Here is a 6,000-nt window from a genome sequence, read left to right on the forward strand (position 1 = left end):
GTTGGTAGATGATGCCTTTGATTACAATTTCTCTTGAATGAACTTCAACCCTTTAAAGACATGAATAATGCTCAAGATGAAGGCTCTATAGCCAATAGAATCGTGGTAGAAGTTCAGTAGTTACGGTACTGGTGATGCTTCTTGGGTTTGAGAAGCAGAGCAAGAAACCTGCAACAAATGATAAAAAAGCAAACCCTTAAGCACCAATAGGTAGGAATTTGATCAATGTAAGACAACATAATTACTTTCAAATAATGAAGTTAAATAACACATGATAGCTACCTGAAGTGATCTATGGCAAAAGAAAGTGATGCCAATATTCCTATAAACAGTCCTCTAGGTGCCTTTTTGATTCACTTCCAAGTGCCATAAGAATATAAAGAAATTAACTACCAGCATATGAAGTAGCCGATTGCGAGTTTATCAATTGGGAGTAACCGATTCTTTTATCAATAGTTGAAGGCAGGTTGAGTTCTATGGCAACTCAGTTCAAGCCTTCAAGGTATGAAAGCTACAAGATATAACTAGCTCAACAATAATGTTAAAACTAGGAAAGGATACATTCTATTAGGGCTAATACAAACAAAGTGGTGTCAAATATTTTATATGCTTCCTTCAGACCCATCTTTATTAAGTTTTCTTCTTCCAAATACAGTTTTCATGGAAATCTTGCCGGACATCAACATATTATTCTCAAGTGAACCAGATTGAAACATCACCTTTGGATCACTTATAAGTGCTCCTTATCAAATGTTCCTTAGTCACTCAAACTTTTTAGTTTTTGCACAAGAAAGACCATGGAGGAAGACAACATACCTGAACTTATGCTCTTCCTCTTTCCATCAACTCAGCATCTCGGAGCATTGTGGACAATGTATCAATCTTAAGTCCTGCATATGAAATCAACTACCATGAGATGAAAGTGTCACTCCGTTTTGTCTGCATTATGATCATGTTTCTTTATAGCTGGTTACAATTTTCCTTTTGGGTTGTCTTAACAATCCTCCATGTGCTACAGTGTTTCACTAGCTAATAGTTGTCCATGCTACATCTTGAACTATCTTGAGGCCTTTGAAGAGAATGTTGTTCAAAATTAGATAGATAATTTTGATGGTAACCATGTTGATTCTCACTCTTCAGAACAATGTTTTTCTTTTTTCCAATCACATTGGTAAGACAACCCACGAGTGCAAATCGGTATCTACTTCCTCATACATCTCTTGTTTCAGATGCTTATGCTCTAGGATTGGTAGTCTTTGCATCTGGCTTTGCAAATGCAATGCTTGAAGCTATAATTACACCTACGATCCTGTGGTTGAATGTCTGTCTATTTGCACCCCTCCTATCCTTAAGGTGTCGATTGAGTGTGGGTATTCATGCGAAGCAGAAAAATTTCAAATTGATTTTTTAGAAAAATTTTAAGAGAAAATGATCTGCGAATCGGTACGAGATCCAACCATTCCAGCCACCTTTAACAAGGGTAACTAGACCAAGGACTAAGTATTTCTTGGATCATGTACAAGTCCTTTGATGCAATTCAATATGCTTGTGGATAGAGGGTTGAAATTGAAATTAGAATTTCATTTTGATATTGGTTTTGAACAAGTGATTTCTAAATTTTTTTTGGGTAAATAAGAATGAAATTTGGACAAGTTGTTTGGAAAATTAACTTGATTTGATCAGCTATTTGAAAATTCAACTTGTTTGTTTAGGAAATTGGGCAAATTCTTTGAAAAAAATAAAAAAAATTAGCAATGTTTAAATTGGAATCCATTGTTTCGGCAAAAAAAATGTGCCATAGGATGGGAAGGGTATTGAAAATTGACTTGGATCGTGGTTTTGACCCAAGATTTTGGACTTTTTCTTGATAATTTTAGCAATTTTGAATTGAAATATTGGATATAAAATTGAAAATTTGTTTAGAAAATTTGAGATTTTGGAGATGGAGATCTAATTCTCTGTTGTGAACTCAAGATCACTGCATGATTTTGGATTGAAATTGAGATCAAATTGTGTTCAAGTTTTTGGGAAATCATTAAGATCAATTAACAATTGTATTGATTTTGGACAAAAGATAACTAAGATTTCTTAGCAAATAGATTAATTTTGAAATCTCTTTTTGCCAAATCACATGGTTAGGTATAAGAGATATGAACTTGATTTCAAGTGAATTCCCTTTTTAGTGAAGAATTAGGTGCAAATGAAATTCACTCTTTTGATAGAAAGTAGATTCCAAAATGTTAGAAAATATATTGTTTCCAATTTTTTTTGGCAAAATTAGGATCTGATGCTTATGTCTACTTTTGAAACTAAGTGAGATTTCCACATTCTTATTGCAATATGACTTCTTCACTTTTTGCAGTTTGAAATAGGATCACTTACTTTTTTAAGAATGTGCATGTGTGCAATTGATTTTGGTGTGTGAATGCATGAAAGAAGAAGAGAAACTGTATGAGGACATTCATGTGTCTCTCTCACATAATTTCTCACGATTCACCGTAAATATTCATTTCATAATCTACACATACAAAGATTGATTTTTAGTTGGAATGTAGGACATTTTCTAAGTGTGCTTGATATATTATTAAGTACAAGAGTTAGAGAGTCCACAAGCTTGAGATATGAAAATTATATAACTGATATTGAAATCAACCTTTAAAATATATGGGAGACGTGGACAACATCCACTTTTGTCATAAAATAACCATAAAATCAGATTTTATGTAGCAAAAAATCAAAATATCGATTCTAAGAGAGCTTGTTCGTTACAACATGATGAAAAAACATTGAAATTTTGCTAGACTTTTTATAAGTTAAGCATTTAAATCAGCAAGATCCTCTTGAAGTCATGCTCACATTCATGTTGGGCATTCATATTGGGCTTAGACATTAAGTTTTGGAAGCTTTCTTTTCAATAAGTTTACCAATTTTTGTTGCTAAAAGGTTCATACATTCCTTGGGCGTTTTCCACACATTTGACATCCTCTTTTGGAATAAATGAAAATTAGGTTTTGAATATGATTTTAGAGAATTTGGAGATGTTGATTAATCCCCTTCAAATCTAGAAATGTATGAATGAAACCAAAAACTCTTTAAAATGTTCTTAGGGTACCAGTTTTGAATGAGATTAGAACTTATCTATATGCATGTATATCTACCTGTTTTGCATCTTATAATGAGAATATAATAAGGGGCCTCTTAGCACACAAACCATGATAGTTCATGGCTAGGCTTTTTATGTGAGAAGAGTGAAAACAAGTTTCTAATCTTCACTACCACCCTTAATCAATTAGATCATGAATGCATGAATCAAAATGAGTCAAAATAGAAGAAATTAAGAGAATGCTTAAGCAAGTTTCTCTGATTTTTGCCATGTGAGGGTGGATCAAATTTGAGAGAATTCATCCATCCCTAATAGGCCATTATGTTATATATTGCAGCAAATGTGTCTCTCTCTCACCATGGAACCCTCTCATGGCGGAGAGTTAAAAATGAGTTAAGGCAAGCTATTTCTGAAAGGGGTGTGGCCTTGGGACTCTTTTACAAGATAGATCCATGGGTTTGCTTTTAGAAAATTTGATTCATGCTTGAAGAATGCATTACAATGTACACTGGAAGCTCATCCTTGCTTGACATTATTCCCAGCCACGAATAAGAACTTAAAATGAAACTCTCCCATGAATATTGAACTTGAAAATAAATAGTAAAAAGTGAAAATAAATGAAGAACAAGCTAGAATCACCCCTACCTTGTGCTCAGCCTCTGTGTTTGGAACTTGTCTTTTGCTTGTTCTCTAAATCAAAAAATCATAAGCAAGAATGCAAGTCTGGATTCGAGTTTAGCAAAGCTAAAAGAAGAGGATCTTCTTGCTAAAAATGGGAGACAAAGATAATTTTGCTACTAGAAATCCTAAGCAAGAGTCCAATGAAGTACCTTAGCTTAGCAAATCTAGAAGCAAAGAAATGCAAAAATGAGAGAAAGAGGGAGAGAGCTAGCTTGGACAATGGCAGTTGCTCCTCTCTTTGTCTGCTTCTTCTTCTTCTTCTTCTTCTTCTTCTCTTGGCTGCAACAAAACAGGAAGGGAAAGAGAGCACAAGTGTTAGAAAATGAAAATCGTCCCCCCTCCCCCCCCCCTCGGGGGTTTAATATATTTTTTTTCTTTTTGACTTTGATTTTGCCTAAAATCGAGGAGCAAGGGCGGGTTGCGCCCCACTTGCTTTTTATTTTTGTCTAAAGTTTTTGAAATAGAAAAACTCCCTCCTTGGGCTGGTCCACCCTTGTGAGGTGGCATGTACCAACCAATGGTTGGTCACTTAGGTGGAAAGATGGCCATCATTGCTTGTGTGATGTGGCTGCCACATCACCCATGCTAATTCCCAAAAAAAAATTAATCTTTTCTTATTTCAAGAATGGTCTTCAACACTTCTAAGATGAATGCAAAATAGCTTATCCTTCAAGTTTCCATCAACAAGCACACGCAAGAACTATCATTATTGATGTTCAAATATAGTATGAAAGACTGTGAAAAACATGAAAATCACTCAATCCATAAAAAAACAATAATTTTCATATTCTAATTACAGATAAAATCTGGAGTTGGAATGAAGAAGGAAAAAGAGAGGTCGTTACTAAGATGATTGATGCAAAACGTTAGGTCTTTAACTGCTGGCTAAACAGCAAGATCCTCCGGCTTTACTTGTGCTTCAGGATCTTCACGTTCTCCATATCCCTTTTTTTCCATTGATTTCCTTTCTTATGGAATTAACAAAGTTTCACCTTCTAAAAAGAGCAACCCCATGTGATGGATTCTTGTATTGGACTCAATCTCGTCAAATCAAATGTTTGGTTGTAAGAGAAAAACATAATGCATCCAGAGTAATACCTCTGTTACTATCCTCATGATTTTCAAGGGGTGAATTGAACAACACTGACATGTGGACCTAAAAAAGTGTCGACAAAGAGACAAACACAAGCATTTGCAGAAAATCATCAAAGAAACTTTTCAAACACGCATCAACAAACTTAATCTCCCCTAGAAAACACACAGATCTCTCTATAAATGAAAGAAATGTGCAAGAAGACCCTAGGCACATGCCCTAACCTCCTGAAACCAAAATCTTGTGCCAACGACACATGCCCATGATCTATACATGCCATGATATATAGAGATGCTTCACGGCATACACCACTATATTTCATCGCTATAAACCATCACCGGTATAGGCCAAGAAAATCCCACATGTTCTCTTGTTTCACATACATCTGTCTTCTACTTTTGCCCTCCAGCATGGCTCTTGTTTTTTCCAGCCTGGTTGTTGAAACTGATCCAAGCTTCATGTGGGTCTCCATGAATTTCTGCTGCAAGAATAGCTATCTACCCTTGACCCTGCCATTTCCAAATTTCTCTATGCATGTCTTTTGAAAAACTAACCCATTTGCACATAACTCTCTCCAAACCCTTTCACCTATTTGACCAATTATATGTGTTATTTCTACCAATTTGTTCACATTAATAAATTGGAAAAAGCACTTCAAAGATTGCTAACCTGGGACATTAGGAGCTCGTTTGGTAAGTAGAACAGTTTGTAACTGTTATGTGAATCTGCCATAAAAATCTTTCTAAGGTGTTCTATGAATCTACTCCATCTTTGAACCATATTCATGAAACAGTTATCTTAAGGGGATTTTGTCTCATTGAAATGCCCCATCATTCCTGTAGCTGAACACTTGATGGAAGGATCCATACCAACTCCATAAGCACACACATGTATAGGCTCATATGCCAAAAAAACATGACCTTAACAGCCTTATTCCTATCATTTTACATGAAAATGTCCCAAAAACCGCCATATAGCCTTTGAACACCTTAGGTATCTGACCTCCAAACCTAACAACCCTTAGAATTTCAAATACCATTTCGTATTAGACCTTTTCTTCAGGAAATAGTACAATAGGATAAATTTGCAAAAACTGCATCTTTAGTTAGCATGCCTTACAAGT

This window comes from Nymphaea colorata, chromosome 7 (genome assembly GCF_008831285.2).
Source record: "Nymphaea colorata isolate Beijing-Zhang1983 chromosome 7, ASM883128v2, whole genome shotgun sequence".
Lineage (NCBI taxonomy): Eukaryota > Viridiplantae > Streptophyta > Magnoliopsida > Nymphaeales > Nymphaeaceae > Nymphaea > Nymphaea colorata.